General features: G+C 42.7%; 1 pseudogene; it reads left to right on the plus strand.

Annotated features, from left to right (window-relative positions):
• Nucleotides 1-10,700: 10,700 nt before the first annotated feature.
• On the plus strand, nucleotides 10,701-13,115 carry LOC128431251 (tripartite motif-containing protein 16-like; annotated as a pseudogene).
• The last annotated feature ends 4,862 nt before the right edge of the window (nucleotides 13,116-17,977 follow it).

Below are 17,977 nucleotides of genomic sequence, written 5' to 3' on the forward strand. Positions count from 1 at the left end.
GAAATGAAGGAACTTTCCAAATAATATCCCAGAGTGGAGGTTAGGATCCACAGATGTGAGGGAACCGGTCCGATGCTCTAAATAAATAAATCCTGCTGTGACAGTGGTGCGGGGTTCTGCTCGATGTGTGCATGCGAATGGAAGGACGAGGAGGAAATGAGGGTTCAGCGATTTCTGATCTCACACAGTGTGTTATCCAGAGCAGCAGCGGCAGAGTATCAGTGTATTCTCTTTATTAGTGACATCACTGCTGTCCCATAAGGTCGCTCTTCACCTCCACTTCACTACCAGACACCTCGATGTCAGCGTCAGAAAGTTTCACTTCCTCTTCACATGGCTTGATGCCGTGACTCCGTCAGGACTCAAGGTGGAAACCCATTTGTCAGCAGCATCATTTAAAATTCGTAATAATGATAATTGAGATTCTGGGCTACAACCATTCGGATTTCCTGATCGCTACATCCAATTGTTGAGCAAAATACGATTCTGTCACCCACTGCATGATAATACAGGATAATGCACCATGGTAAGGATTACAAAAATACAAAACCTACAATAAATCATTGTCTGATGTTCCTGAAAACCTAACGCTAAACTGAACACCAGGAAATTGGATGGTAGCTACTATAAAAAACAAGGTGCAACTCTAAAAAAGCAAATTGCATAAGCATCTAACTCCTCGCTGTTGAGGGTTATGTTGAAAAAAGTTAAAAGGTATTAAACTGAGAGAGGAAATGACTGGCTTTGGCTCTGCAATGTCACAGCGGTGGTGTGCGTGAGAAAACATAATGGTCCCTATCTTGCCGATGTCAAAACTCAGAGAGGCTGTTTTGTTTTGATTCCTTTTTCTCCCTCTTGCTCTTTCACATCACATTCTTCCCTTTTTAATTAATCTCCAGGTTTAAGCTCGGGAAAGCCGCGCATACCAATTAAATACGGTCGGTCCTCCGCCTCGAGTCATTCATCAACTCAGAACCTCAAATACTCCCTGCCTGTAAAAAAAGCAGCGTGCATGTATGTGGGTATGTAACTCTGTTTATGTGTGTGTGTGTGTGTGTGTGTGCGTGTGTGCCTAGCCCTGCTCTAGTCTCCTGGAACCTTCAAAGGAATAAAATACATGAAAATCCATCTTGCTTAAAAATCCTCATCCACCGTGGAGGGGAGGATACTGGTGCCATTCCATAAGAAGAGAGGCCAGATATTATCGTCCCGAAAGCAGGGACTTTGTGTGAGCCTCCAGCGTTTTAATCCATCACGCCACAAAATGTCTAATGCCGCTGACGGGGGCCAGAACCACACTGCACTCTGCATCACAGGATGATGCACCGCGCGGAATATTGGCATCGAATTACCTAATGGACCTTTGATCTGTTTGGGTTGGAGGACGGCTGCTTCTCTTGCTTTAGTTAGTCCACTAGCAGAGTACTGCGTGGATTGCCAAGAAGTTTTTGTGCAGACGCTCGATGTCCCCCAGAGGATGAATTGAAGTGAGTTTAATTGTAATATTTCATTTACCGACATCATCAGGTCATACTTTGGTCTGGAGCTGGAACCTGGCGGCAAACCGGGGCCTATGAGTCGGCATGTTTTGCCCACACCCGTGTGGGTTTTCTCCAGGTACTCCAGTTTCCTCCCACAGTCCAAAGACACACACAGCTTAGGTTAATCAGAGGATCAAAAACTGCCCGTAGGTGTGAGCGGTGTTTTTCTCTACACGTCAGCCCTGTGATACACTGATGACCAAGGTCTACCTCACATGTACTCCAAAGTCAGCTGGGATTGACTTCAGCTCCCCTCCCACACGATCCTTAAAGGGAAGCTAACTACTAACTTGAAAAACACACGGCAAATTGTATTCCAGATTAGGTATAACCTTAAAGTTTCTGTCACATTTGTCATACATGGATTGTCCCGGAAATGTTGTTGCATAGACGGGCAAAGCAGATATGGTTCGCGCTTTCAAAAATGGCGACTTCTCGGGGTTTGAACATTGTTGGACACGTTTTGGAAGTCGACAAATATGTGACACAGATCCGATTGTTTTTCAACAAGCAATTGAAACAAATGCCATTTTAGTGCTTCAAAAACATTACTCTGCCTATTCATGGCCCTGCAACTATGCTAGCTGTTGATGCACGGATTTGTTTGTATTAAGTTATGACTAAAGTACTCTTAATTATGATATCACATAAACACACACACACACACATGCCTATTCCCAAATTACATAAATGAATAAATACCTTCAACACGTACCACCTTATTAAAATGCAACTTGTGATTAATGTTCATGCCCCCCCCCCCGTTCATCGGCTTCTTGCTGAACCATTTTTATGCCTCTCTGCTTCCGCTACGGTTCAGAGGTTTTGCAAAATGAATCACACATCATTACGCATTTAAGGTAACACAATTAAACATCTTGTTATTGTAACCGGCGTCCAAATATAGCGTGGCACTTTCCGCTCTGGGGGGAGGGGGGGGGGGGTCCTCTGAAACACTCAGGGATGCCTCAATTTGGGCGACTTTAAACGAGGGATAATGACACTTAATGGGTGCATGTGTAAGTGGGACAACACAGACATCATATCTGTCACGGTAAGAAATGAAAAAAGAAAAACACTAGTGGCAGCAAATGTTGTTCATACGCCGATTCTGTATCCGAAATCTGCCGCATGAACGTGGACGCACATTCGATGTGACCTGCTTTTGATGGCTGGCTGACAGTTTTAAACTGGCACCCAGCTCCCCCCCACCCTACCGATTGTCAGAAAGTATCTTGTCTCTTTGTGACTCAGTGTCGGGAGCTGGTGGCTCCTGGTCGGGGGCTGTGTCGGGGTTTTGGGGACTAAGTGCTCCTCCAGATGAAGGACGGAGATGAGGGATGACTGGTGACTGACTAAACAGACTTCTGGGAAGGTTTGGTTACTGTACAGTAGCAAGGTCAAGCAGTGGTGGAGGAAGGATTCTATGCAGTACAATCACTTGCTACACAGACGTACTCCATGTGCACCGATGTGATGTGAGGCATGGCTGTGATGGAGGCTTTTACCCGCCGTGTAAAGGCAGACTTGAAATATATCTCAGGTACGGTTACGCTTTATTTAATTCCGGATAGTTTCTTTCTATACAAAAAAAAGGGACCCAGAAGAATTATAAATACACAAACGACCCTTTCTGCGGTTTTATTTTATCTTATTTTTAGAAATACTTTTAAATATGTTCTCAGTTGTAAAAGGAAAATAAATGATGTAGCTTAGAAGAAGCATCGGGATTGCTTTACACACACACATATGTATAGACATCTTAATATAATCATGGGGACTAGGCATTCAAATAATTCATTCACTAGCTCCTTACTCAAATCCTGACCAACACAATCAAATGCCTAAGATTTCTAATCCTAAACTTAGAACCAGGTATTAACCGAGAAATGGCGATTCAAATGCACAGGGTCCAGCATTCTGTCCCCTTGAAGCTGTGGGACCCCGCAAGTAGAGCAAACCGAGGCCACACACACTTCCACACTGTGTGGGAGAATGCCCACTGTATCCCTCCAATGGTTTACATAACTGAAATGATGTGCTCGAGCTCTTCCCTGCTTATCACCACGAGCCACACTTTATTGCCGGGGCCACCTCAAAGAAAATTAAATGCAGCCTCATCCGTTTGATACCCCCCCGAGCACATTTTATGAGGTTCCATTGCCTGCTGAGATATTGTTGAGCCGTTGTATTTTTTCAAACACAGCCCCCGAAGATCCAGCTAAACACCATATTTTCTCTCTGTTTTTTTTTTTTTGTTTAGCTTTTTTTGCCACAATCACAATGGCTCACATTAGCAGTTGCCTCTTTCCTCACCCCGCAGTGTCCTTCCGGCTGGCAGGAACAATGAACAACAAAGCAGAGGGAATACCGTTCAGTAACAGGCATCTATTCTATTTAATTCTTCTGTATTGGAAACAGGGCTCTGTAGAGCAGTTGCACGGATGTAGAGTCGCACAGGAAATGCCAATCTTTAGATTGTACAAGATTAAATACAACTCAAATAAGTGTCTATAAACCCACGCAATCCAAAACTGACTATGTTCAGCCCTAGCACCAAAGAAATAAGGAAAATATAGGTGCCATGACTGTTATGCCAATCAGCAGCAACAAAAATAGAATGTGCGCATAGGCTGAATCTTTCATTATGCATGGCAATGTAACCCCATGCACAACTTATTCTGTTATATAATTAGTGAGGCCGTCGTGGGAGTACATGAGGTGCAACTACACCTTCCCATTAAGCTAATTCACCGGTACATTGATTGTAGGCAAGTGTCGGTCTCTCATTATGAAATCTGTGATATTAAATATATCCGATGACTCATTATTACTGTGGTCTGGTTTTTAACGATTTTTAAAGACATGTCACGCAAATACTTCCAGACCGATTTTCTTGAAACCTGGCGGAAGGGGGGGGGGGGGGTGGATTTGATTGAGGCGGCAAATCCGGGAATTCAATTTTTTACCATCTTCAACATTGAGAGATTTTATTGACATTGGTAAGCAAAGGAATAATGTAGATTTTCATGAACAAAACAACAACATCTGCAGTGCTGATTACTACAACAGTTAAAACTGGGAGAGGTTTGCAGAACATTTGTCTGCACACGGTGTATCTCTTCTCAATACATGTTTATGCAATATGGTGATAAATGGCCAATCAGCCTTGGCAGAAGTATGTGCTGAGTGCCCCCCCTTGCTCTGTATTTTTATGGAGCATATGTATTATATGGCACATGCTCTGCATGCATGTAATTCATCCTTCTGCAAATACTTAACCATGGCTACTGCACTGATACATGATTATAAATACTTGCCTGGGTGTTAATGTTGTAGCTGCTGTTACCAATCTTTGTAATGCAAGATTTGATATTTATGATCCAACTTTGAGGCCTACATTATTTATTTATCATTACGCGAAATAAATGTGTGGTTAATAAGTCAGGAAAACCAAAACTAAATGTTTCTCAACTCAAAACATACAAAAATGGCACAGAGAGGGGGGAAACAGTGGGGGGCTGATTGGGCTCACAGCTCAGTTTTGCCCAGCAGCCCTGTATGAAACTGTCTATATTTATTGGCTTATAATTGTAAAAAGAAACCAACTAGGAATTCAGTGCCAGTTGGTTTTCTCTGACACATTCTATTCCCTATCCCAGACATTCACCTCCTTTCAAAGCTCACCACCTCCTGCCCCGACACAAATTCGACCACAGGATTGAATGCAACCATTTCATTTTCAATATACCTGCAGAGCCCTGATGAAAACTTGTTCACACCCCAATAAAAAAGTCTGCAGATTTTCTTTGACAGAATAATGATGTAACTGCTTTAGAAATGAATGCAACTCCACCTGTTTTCATTTCAAAGTTAAAGCTGAGAAAAACCGTGAGGACCCGCCAGAGCACCGAGCTGTCAATTGATATTGAATTATTATTTTTATATTTTTGCATTACTACCCAGTTTGGAACTTTGCCCCTTGAAGAATGCCAAATGGTATATTGCAGCAACTGTGATCACCAAAATCAATTCCAGACAACCTCGACTTTCTTTTCTTCAGACACAAACAAAATAAGGTAAGAGAAGCAGATAAAAGCCGCCAGTCCTTTATTTAATTTGGCTGTTTGAATATACTTTGAACCAAATTTGCAAAAATGTAATGTCGCAATGTTAATTTACTTCCGACAAGCTCGGTTTCTAGCATCTAATCAAAAAATTAGCAAAGTCAGACAGACTTCTAATGAAATCAACAAAGCCATTAACAGCTTTCCTCACTTTGCCTAAATTACCTTCACATTTCCAAAAGTAGCGAAACGCCCACTGCAAAAACTATCTTGAGAAAATTGTTGAGACCACAGAATGGCAACTCTGCAATAGCAACAGGAAAGTAACCTTATTAACGAGCTAAAAGGAGAGGGAGGGGGAAGGTTTTAGAGCAACGAGAGTGTGGAGCAGAGTGCAGGAGTGCATCAGCGAGGAGGAGATGATGGAAAGACTTCTTGAAAAGTGAGTGACGTCTGGAGGGTCAGTCCACCGGCGGAGCAGCTGGAGAGACAGCGGGCTGAGTCCGACTGGACAGGAGCGGCGGACGAAACACCGGAGGGCGAAGACGGAAGCTAAAGGGTGTGAATCCCTCGGAAGTGCGGCACGCCGGTGCAGATTCAGAGTTTCGGCTTGTGATGCTGCTGAGTGAAGTATGCCGGGAGGCCACAGAGGCACAAAGGACGAGGTTGCAAGGTTAAAACAGCAAGAAGAGAAAGTTGATTTGTGATAGGAAAAACTTGTAGCAGTGCAGGTGTTAGCGTCCATCGGGGTCACACTAATATCAGCACTGGATCCCATTGGAGTGATGAGGAAATTAGCCAATCAACCCAAAAATGTGTCACGGTGATTAATCTTGACTTAAAGGGGACATATTACACCCCCCAGCTCCCCAGTGCAGCCCCGCAGTGGGAGCAGTGGGAGCACTGGGAGCTTGAGCTGGCGCAGCAGCAGCATCCTTCCACACTGTTGAGTCAACGTTTAGAGGTGTCCCGGGGGTCCCTTGTTTACGATAGCCGGGCTACACCGGCCCGGTTAGCTCGCGAGCTAATGCTAGCCGGGGAGGGCCCCTAGGTCCGGCTCCCCGGCTAGCGTTAGCTCCCGAGCTAACCGGGAATTTTCATAATATGTCCCCTTTAATTATGGCTATTTATTATTGTGTTGCCTGACATTCTGGGCTTGGCAGATTTATCCTGGAGCTTCTTCTCACAATCAGTGCATCAACAAGATGTACATAACACTCGCCAAGGTCCCACCTTTGTTATTGCTACCATGAGCTGATACACTGTAGCAAATGGAACCCGTGGAGATGAGGCCATTCTTCAGTTGCTCAGGCTTGAGTGATGTAATGTGAGATGTCTGCAAGGCATGCAGAGACACGCCAACACAACCCGCGTGTAAGTGGGTGAATGACAAAAGATAGACCTCGGTGTCCTTGGCTTAGGAATGGAACAGAGAACTCGAGGAACACGACGGCGAGGGCCAAGGTCTTCGCCCGCAAGGATCCCAGAAGAGAAGGTGAGTGCTGACAACCGAAGTTCCCCCTCCACGATTCCTCACTCGGAATGGTAATGACTCCGGCCCTCGAGGCTGCGCGGCTGGATTCAAAGCTGAAATCGACTCGTACGAAGCAAAAGTCAAACAATCGGGATCCGAGAGGGGACTCCCAGGTGATTAAACAGTGCACTGTGCTGAGTTTGCAGGGCATGCTTTTAAATACATTAAAAAAAAAAAAGGGACTGAGGTTAATTCCTTCACACATTCATCACCTCTGCATTGATTTACTAAAATGGATCACTATTTAAAAAATCACATCACATCCAGAAGTGGTGTGGGTGAAGGCTTTATCTAAATAAAAGAGCGGGCGTATAGGATAACAGGGAAAGTTACATATTTATAGAGCATAGTTCATATTAAAATTGCAGGCATCTTCATTTTACCCTGGGATCCTGGTCCTGATTCATTCATATAAAGGTATAAAGAATCTAATTGAGAGAAATCCAGAATGCTTTGCCTTGCCTCCAGTTTACCAGTATGATAATAGAGGATGTTTTGAAGGGCAACTGGACTCGCGCGCCTAATAGAAGAATTACCTTCCTGTTGCTTTTCCACGAGGAATCCTGATGAGATATATAACTCAAGTGGTGCTGCACAAATTGTGCCCCGAATTTGATCTTTTCTTCCTGTAAGAAGATTGGGAGAAGGAGATGCATTGTGTGCATCCACCATATTTAAAAGTTATTATCTAGCGAAGGCAGCGACAGCTGGGCGGGTTTGAAATAGAGGCAATCTGACTGTACCAATTCGCTTTCCGGTTTTTTATTCCCGATCCTTGAATTGCAAAATATTTTTTGAAAGCACAACGGCATGCTGCGGATTCTTTGACATGTGACATAAGCGGACAGGGACGACATCCTTAAAATACAAATAATGACAACTTTTTGGAGAGGGCATAAAAAAATGATGGGGTTTCAAAGGAGATGTGGAATGAGCTTGTTGTCTTGTTTAAAAATAGACAATCTTAAAAAGAAAACCACTTCAAGGTCCCACTCAAAATTAATGGTAGTTCCTCTTGCCAAATCAATATTACATTTTCAATACACTTTTTTTTTTAAGTTGAAAAAGCATGGATTCTTCACACAAACAGAAGGGATGAGTTCCGTTCTTATTTCCCGCTGTGAAGTTGCGATGTGCCGGCTGACTCGATGGCACAGACAAGCACAAGAGTGGGACAAGGGGCAAAGACAGGAAGTGAAAGTAAGACACACACAAGGAAAGAAGAACTCACGGTGTAAACAAAGACAAACACAAAAGTCCACAACATAAAAAGTCAATACAAAGAATCAAAAGGTCACCATGAGGTCCAGGAAGAAACAAATAGTAACAGCAAGTGATGTTGTCATGCTGTGTAAGTGTATATATGTGAATATGTGTGTATGTAAATTGTAAATACAATATGTGCTGTGCAGTTTGCCTCCTACTCATTGAATTTAACTTTCAAGAGAAGCATTTCCCCCCCTGTGCACTTGTAGCACTGCAATTATTCCATACTAATTTCGTACTTAACACGACACACACATTCCCATTGGCTACGCCTTAGGATAAAACTTTCATGTGTTTCCATTCGAGTGATACCGAGTTTCTAAAACAGGATACCTGCGGTGGAGAAGACGGCGTCCCCCCCCCCCCCCCCCCCCCCGCCTTCAAAGAGCTCCTGTTTTCAAAGAAACAAAAATAAGATGTCCTCTCACGGGGAATTTCTGGAAAGTTTACCTTTCAGACGGCACTGCACCGCTGCAGGTCGGAGTAATTGCATACCGTTAAAGCGTGTCCCCCGTGACTTATGGGAACATGGGAGAGCGGGTGAGAGAAACGTGTGCTCTTGAAATATTATATTCCTCCGAGAAGCACTCTCTCTCTTTTTTTTTTTTTAATCTTTCATTATTTATTTTTTTTCCATCCCGGAGTGGTTCGACTTCAAAGGGGCTGCGATGTTCCTCGAGTATCCAGGTTTCTGTTTCTAATTAAGGATTCGAGGGGTGCCGCCGCAAACCTGTTTTTGTAAACAATCAATATTCCCCTTCTGGAAAAGAAAAAAAAAAAAGGTACTCAAGAGGTAAATATGATGGGAGTCATAAAGCAGCATCTTCAGTAATCAAACAGCTGGAATTAGGTTGAAATATGTGTTAAAAACACAACACTTAAACTCATGCATTGCCACTTAACACTGCAATACCAGCTCTGGTTTCCAGCACCTTATTAAAACACTAATAATCATTATTATAATAATAATAAATGTATCAGCTGCATTCTGCCAGATGGTGGGATTTGCCTGTAAAACCATGAGTCATGACAATGCAATATTGCACTTTACTCTTTGGAGATAACTATTCACTATCCAACAGCTGATTGGCTTCAGGCATCAATCACTGCTTCCGTAAAACACCGTAATAAAAGGAGGGAACATGTCCTGAGTGCAAATAATCCCTTGCTTTCCAAGTTGTTGATGCATTTATGATTACCATTAGGGATGCACCGATATGGAAATTCTTCGCCGATACCGATGTTTAAAACAACAATCTAGCCGATAGCCGATACCGATACTGGTTTATTTTATTTTTGTTGTTATTCATTCACCCTAAATCCTGGGCCCACCACATGACATGTTTGAAGAACATGTGGAGTTTGAGAGAAGAACCCTCGAACTCCCAGAGTCCAGCCTGTGGGACACATATCAACACATTTCCTTGAATCCACGGTGTAGTGACTCTTGCAATAGATATGTTTAAAGTCAATCTTTTCGGGGATGACACACGTTAATACTTTTGTTTCAGTACATTCAGCACTTTCATAAAAACAGAAACTTCTCTTTATCAGACCTGGGATCAGTGTTTTCCTGCAGCTCATTATAGAGGCTGAATATAATTCAGATTCATCAGTAGATATATGAGACATGACATATTGTGATATAAAGTGAGAGTTGCTTTTTTTTTGGTTGATTCTGTAACTTCCTGTTTCTCAGATTAAAAACTTTTTTATATTAGTTTAACAATAAACAAACAAGACAAAGTTAAAGTGTTGTGTGTTTGTATAACGTTCATGTTGTCATCACGGAGTCACCACACGGAAACAAGGTAACGTATGATGTCATCTTCTTCAACCACTTTTGTCCTGTGACAAATACAGGACAAACTGTCGTTAATCGAGAGACCAATTAACTAAAATACAGTAGATTTTAAATATAACAAGAATTATTAACACCCACTGGGACAAAGAGGAGGAGAGAGTGTTGTAATGTATTTTTACTTGTGTTTTTAAAATTGTGAAGCCCTTTGTAAGTTGGTTTTAATTCCATTGAAAATATTTGTTAACTTTTCTGGAAACTTTTAAAAACATGAATCCTACAACCTGTGCTGCTGTGAGCTGAATGTGACAGTTCCCAGTGCAACTATTCACTTTGAGAGGTGATGACACAGATACAAACTCACAACCAGCTCCTCCCAGCCAGGATCTGTCTATGTCTCCTCCCTTCACAGGTGTGTCAGTGTAGGAACCAGTGAACAACAAGCTGTGACCACAGCGGCTGTGAACTCTGGGAGATGAGTCACTGCAGGGAGTGAACGAGAGGGGGAGGAGCAGAGATCTGTTTCTGTTCAGAGGAAGTGAAACTGTTCTTCAGTCTCTGGCAGCAGCTGAAATGGCGCAGCAAGAATGGCGCACCTGGACAGAGAAAGATTCTGCTGTTCGATCTGTCTGGATCCACTGAAGGATCCGGTGACGACTGTCTGTGGACACAGCTACTGTATGAGCTGTATTAACACCCACTGGGACAAAAGGGGAGGAGAGAGGAGGCTACAGCTGCCCTCAGTGTAGACAGACGTTCACACCGAGGCCTGTCCTGGGGAAAAACACCATGTTAGCTGATTTAGTGGAGGAGCTGAGGAAGACTGGACTCCAAGCTGCTCCTGCTGATCACTTCTATTCTGGACCTGGAGATGTGGCCTGTGATGTCTGCACTGGGAGAAAACTGAAAGCTCTCAAGTCCTGTTTGGTTTGTTTGGCCTCTTATTGTGAACAACACCTCCAGCCTCATCTTCAGTCAGCTCCATTTAAGAAGCACAAGCTGGTGGAGCCCTCGGAAAAACTCCAGGAGAACATCTGCTCTCGTCACGACGAGGTGATGAAGATGTTCTGCCGCACTGATCAGCAGTGTGTCTGTTATCTCTGCTCTGTGGATGAACATAAAGGCCACGACACGGTTACAGCTGCAGCAGAAAGGACTGAGAGGCAGAGAGAGCTCGGGCTGAGGAGACAAACAATCCAGCAGAGCCTCCAGGACACAGAGAAAGACGTGAAGCTGCTTCAACAGGAGGAGAAGGCCGTCAATGGCTCTGCTGATAAAGCAGTGCAGGACAGTGAGGAGATCTTCACTGAGCTGATCCGTGTGCTGGAGAAAAGAAGCTCTGATGTGAAGCAGCAGATCAGATCCCAGCAGCAAACCGAAGTGAGTCGAGTCAGAGAGCTTCAGGAGAGACTGGAGCAGGAGATCACTGAGCTGAAGAGGAAAGACCGTGAACTGAAGCAGCTCTCAGACACAGAGGATCACAACCAGTTTCTACACAACTACCCCTCACTGTCACCACTCAGTGGATCTACACACTCATCCAGCATCAGGATCCGTCCTCTGAGGTACTTTGAGGACGTGACAGCGGCTGTGTCTCAGGTCAGAGGTCGACTAAAGGACATTCTGAGTGAGACAGAGACAGAGATTTTACAGATTGTGTCTCAAGTGGATGTTTTACTGCCACGACCAGAGACCAGAGCTGACTTCTTAAGATATTCACAGGAAATCACACTGGATCCAAACACAGCAAACACACATGTGTTATTATCTGAGGGAAACAGAAAAGTAACAGTAATGAGAGAAGAACAGTCTTATTCTGATCACCCAGATAGATTCACTGTTTGGCCTCAGGTCCTGAGTAGAGAGAGTCTGACTGGACGTTGTTACTGGGAGGTTGAGGTGGGGGTGGAGGTGATAGGAAGAGTTGATGTAGCACTAACATACAAGAATATCCGCAGAGCAGGAGACTCAGGTGAATGTGGATTTGGATCAAATGATAAATCTTGGTCGTTATATTGTTATGTAAACAGTTATAACTTTTATTACAACAACATCAACACTCCAGTGTCAGGTCCTGTGTCCTCCAGAGTAGGAGTGTACCTGGATCACAGTGCAGGGGTTCTGTCCTTCTACAGAGTCTCTGACACCATGACTCTCCTCCACAGAGTCCAGACCACATTCACTGAGCCTCTCTATGCTGGAGTTAATGTTTATTATGGATCCACAGCTGAGTTCTGTAAACTCAAAAAGACTTGAGTCATAAAAAAGCAGTGATTTAGATTCTGTCTTTAAATCTTTAACTTCTTTTGTCTCCATGTTTGTTGATCAAAGTTTGTCCTGGTGACATTTCTGCTCCGCACAGAGATTAGCTGTCAATCAAACACTGAACTTCCTTTATCACACATATTTAGTTCTCACTTTGTAAAGACAGAAATTCTCTAATTACACTGATATGAATGTGTTTGAAAGAACTAATGTTGCTATTGTTTCTTCTAAATCAATGTAGAAATCAGGTTGGTTGATGTTTTAGAACCTGTGTTGATCCTGATCCTCATCATTGAGCTGATTATTTGTTCTTTTCTTTTCAACATGTGAGATGGAGGTGAACCAAACTGATTTTATGTCCATGAACTCACTGAACAAGAGTCACTGAACAGACTTTACTGATGAAATCAGTTCATCTTTGAGTCCGAGTGAAGATTTGTGACAATTTTGAAGAAAGTCCCCTGAGGCGGTCTTAAGATATCGTTTTTGTAAGAATATGACGTGTAGACGGACAAAGTTAAAACATACTTCCAATGGCCACTAGCTGTCTACGGCGAGGAGAAAATGTTGTGACATCTGGAAAAGTGTTTAAAGTTGATCTGTTAATATACAACATACCTATAAAAACTTTATTGCTTTTACTTATTGTTTTGATATTTGTTTTTATTATGTGTTAAAGGGGACAATACCACAAGGATCATTTCAAACAGCAACCTTTTTTACCCTGTCTAAAACAGCCCTCCTCGGATTGACCTGTTTTGAGGGATGGGTTTATGCTTATGTCAGTTAAGAAATTGTGTTAAAGGAGTATTGAGATGTCCTGAGGGTCAGTGAACAGGTCGGGGTGGGGCATGTGAAAGTTCTAGACCAATGGTGTGGGGTTGTGTGGGATGACAGGTTCTCATTGGCTGGTGAATGAGGAAGGAAGTGTCGAAGACGGCTGTTGATGTGAGGATGTCGGAGAAGGAACAATGAGTGTGACATGTTCGTGTTGACTTTAATAAAGTTACAAATAACAGAAGAAGTTCTGTGTCATCTGTGATGCGGGGACGTTACAATACCAATGAACATCGGCCAATGCCATCAGTGAAAGTCAGGTTTATTACCGATGCGCCGATGGCAGTAAACGAGTTAACTTATTAACATCCATCATTATTTGGTTAATGCATGTGCATTTTTTAAAAGGCTGAGTGGAATTGACTGAAATTGGCAGTTTTTCGGTTTTGTCACTTCGGATTTTAATATTTGATTGCTGCTTTAAAGTCAGATTCAGATGTGTTTTATCTGAGGGTATGATGACACTGTGTCATCAACCAGCTATTATTACGAGGCTATCACACATGAGCGACTAACCGGGAGAAACACTAGCACAGAGATACGGACGTCTTCTAAGCGGCCCCAGATCCTTCGCCCATTTTGGCTTCATCTGAGTCAGAAGATCGTGGAGCTCCAAGACAGAATATGACCTAACATCTATCAAATAAGAAAAGATGTCGATTCCATCAAGTCTTGTTTTTTTCTGGTGGTGACCACCATCATGAGGGTTTATTTACTTCATACACCCTTGAAGTGTAAGATTCCATCACTTACTTTATTAAAGTGGTAATCGAGACTCAGGACATTATCCTCACTTTTAATGACTAAACTGTATTAAATCCGTATACATTTCTTCCTGCCAGTAATAGTAAATTAAAGAGACGCAGACAAGCTGATGAATGACTTCAACCTCCTCTGTACAACCACTTCAGATTCTGTCACACCTTTTAGGACAATAATTACACACCGGTTGAGAGTAACCCTGGACTAATAATGAAATCAGCACTAATAAAAAGAGACTGAGGAGGGTGAAATGGAGGTGAAGGAAGACGCGGCTCTGGTTACTCAACACTGATTGGTTCTTTTAATGAGAAGGTTAAGAACGGGAGGGAAAGCTCTAGCTGTGTTCATCCCCCAGAACGTCTTTACACTGTCATATACTGACCAATGTCTTCAAGTTTTAACAATTTTAATCATAAATTGGAGAGACAACCAATCTCAATAAGCGAGCTTATGATCACCGCGGCACACCTGAAAACACTCCTCCAACCCGCTAGACATAACGCCAAAGTTTCTCTGTGATGAACTGGATGTGACTGCTCCTTGGTAGCTCAACATGTCTTTATCCTCTGGCTGTGTCCCAGATTATCTGAAGAAGGCTTGTGCGCAACCGCTCATTAAAAATCTGGCATCACCTTTTATTTCAAAATGCCTTTAGTAGGCAGTCTCTCTGGAACTATTTAAAGGCTGAGAGAGAAAAAACCTGTGTGAAAATATTCAATCAGATATAAGACATTTTTAAGCAGGAAATGTTGCTTAAAAAATCGTTTAAGAGCTGCTGATACTGTTGAATGATCCATTCCTGGATATGTGATTGAAAGGGTTGTTAGTTCAACAACAGGTTTGAAGTTACATTCTTACTCGACTAATCAAAATACATGCAATTTATGGAGTGCCTCATGGGTCAATACTTGGACCCTTTCTATTTTCTCCGTATATGCTCCCACTTGGCCACAGAGGAATATAATTGACTTCCACTGCTATGCCAATGAAAAACATTCCATTTCCAGTAAAGCCCAGCAGAATTTCATACATCTACAGACTTACAAATCATCTACCAAATATGAGTCATCTTCTTCAATTAAAGTCAGATCAATTCAGATCCTACTTGCTGGTCCTGAGCTCATAGTACCCAGTCCTATCTTGGTCCTGCATCCAGTAAGATGAGAGAAACTATTTTTGAAATATACCGCAGGATGAAGATCTCTGTGCCTCTTAGCAGTAAGCGCACTGGTCAATGCTATGGAGTGAAAGTGTCTATGAAATGCTCCAGAGTAAATGGAAGTCATTTTTTAAGGTTGGAGAACTGCCCGTTTCGTACCCTCCGTCATTTATATTTGTTATATGAAGTCCCACCATTTGTATTGCCTCCCACCTATATATTCCCAGCTCTAGACAACCTCCACTCCCTATTTGGAAAGCTGTGGCAAAATAGATATTTAGTGCATGCACTAGATGACTGACGTCAAATATCAGGGTGAAGCCCAGGAAATAAAATGTCTTCATCAATGTCACTCTGAGAACTTGAGATTTCATAAGCATGCGTGGTTGACTTGCAGATTATATATATAGACTTCTAAGTCAAAAATAAAGTGCTTCAACCATGGCATAAAAAGGTTATCTGCATTCGGGAGACCTCTGCCATCATCCAAGAGGAAGAAGAACGTGCCAAAAGCAAAAAGAGCCAAATCAAAGAAAAACTATTACTCAGTCATTTCACGCCTAAAGGCAGGATGGCACAGAGCCCATCTTATACAGAGCTGATGTTGTCTCATCGTATAGTGTCGGCATACAACCTTGACACTAGTGTCTGCAATGCAGGGCATAAGGGGATAATGGTGAGTTGATATTCATGGCGGATGCATCAAAAGAATAAACAAATGACACGGCAACCTCTGAGTTTTCTCCTTGGCCTAGTGGATAGAGAATCGGAGTTGGTACGGAAAGGTCAGGCACTGCAGCGTGGCATCCCTCCGTTCAGTGTGTATGTGTGTGTGTGTGTGTGTGTGTGTGTGTGTGTGTGTGTGAGCACTGCTCCTGTGTGTGTGGGTGTGCATTCACTACTTATGAATCGATTAAATGATAAGGTCAAATTTAATACCTGGACAACCGATGATTGTTATTCAAACAAACACGACAATAGGACAGTAAGTGTAACACAAGGAACGTTATGAAACAAAAATTACATGGCAACCGATGATAAATCGGCAACAAAAGCTTTTTGTTTATTTTAAGTGTGTTCATTTGTGTATACCATATTAAACGCATCATTACATTGGCCTACGAATTAATAAGCAGATTGTGTGTATATTTAGCTTGAAATTAATTCAATTCAGCAGTTTTAAAACTGCAACATGTCTTTACAGGAAATACACCCCCCTCCTTTAAAACTCTGTTCCATGCTATTAATCATTATAATGGACTGACAGTTGGTTTAAACTGCACTAAGAGTCTAAAACACTGCTGTAATTCCCTCTCCTTATCTTAGGTTCCTCTCTATCCACCCAAACACAGTTTTTTTCAGGGGGGGGGGCGCAGAAACATATGGTTCATAGGCAACACCACAGGATAGCAAGAAAGGGTGGGGGGGGGGGGGGGGCTCAGCAGTACAGTTGGAATGTCGACTCACCAAGCTTGGTTGAATTTCTGCAGAGTGCAGAGAAAGAGCGAAGCAACACATTGTTAAGGAGATTATAGGAATAGTCGGAGCGGACAATCCCCTTTGCTTTCATCCCATATGGCTTTAAATGGAGAGGCGAGGACAGGCGGGGGGGGGGGGGGGGGTTGTGGAGGCACTGTGCACATCTGTACACATCTGCTAAAAACAGGGCAAATTGTAATTTTTGGAACATTCTTTCAGATATTCGTCTTGGAAACGGGAGCAACCAAGTTGGCCCGATAAACTAGAGTGGGAATACTCGACCCGGGCTCAGTTTTTTTTTAAAAACATGGGTAGAAATGATGAAAAAAGGAAATTGGCTCCTTTCCGTTGCCAGTAGAGGAAATGTAAAAACAACTTTTATCCTCGGTGAATCATGTTTGACGTCACAAACGCCTCCGAGACTGAAAAGTCAAGGGTTGCATGCTGCTCCTGAGATGTAGAAAAAGCAATGAAGGAGTCAATGTCTCATGGCTATTAACACGTCAATGCTTGGAAATTCAACGTGCGTCATGCAGTCGCCCCGGAAAAAGGACAGTGTCAGTATCTGGACTGCAAAAATGGAAAAATAAAGAATTTAGCCCGGGTACAATGTTTCCATTGGACTATAGGATCAGATTATAGTCATAAAGATGGACCTAGATGCATGCAAATGTGATTATTGATTGACAACCGAAGAATCTACAGTATGACTGAAGGTCAGCGGATGCAGGAGGGTAGAATAATATTTAAAATTAAAAGAACTATGCAAAGTTGGGTTCAGCTGAACATCTGAAGACGAATGGCAATGAAATGTGACCTTGGCTGTGTGAAAATTGCAGAGCGCTCAGTTCACAGAGTGCATTCATCAGAGAAACAAATTAAAGCTTTCAGTCCCGGGAGGAGATCTGTCTGGAAAATAGGAGCCGCAGAGTCCCACAACTGTAAAGTGAGTTGCACTCTTCAGCACACCGACAACGGATTTGGGTTTATAGCCAAATAAAAGCTTCATCCGAGTTGAAAGCCAAAGTCTGGCTGTCAAACCGTGTGAACACCTTAATCTGAAAAAAGGGGAACTTTGAATGTAACCCTTAATTCCAGGAAGTACCTCGTCATTGTTCGCTGTAGGTGTTAAAATAAAGTTTTCCTCTGTTTTTTTCCGCTGCATTGTCTTAATACAGAATCCCAAACCCTGTAGGCAGCAGAGACAACACAAGAATACGCAGGTGAAAAGAAAAAGGACCAGGTGTTGCACTTGCTAAAGCTGGT

Source organism: Pleuronectes platessa, chromosome 24, assembly GCF_947347685.1.
Source record: "Pleuronectes platessa chromosome 24, fPlePla1.1, whole genome shotgun sequence".
In the NCBI taxonomy this organism is placed as follows: Eukaryota; Metazoa; Chordata; class Actinopteri; order Pleuronectiformes; family Pleuronectidae; genus Pleuronectes; species Pleuronectes platessa.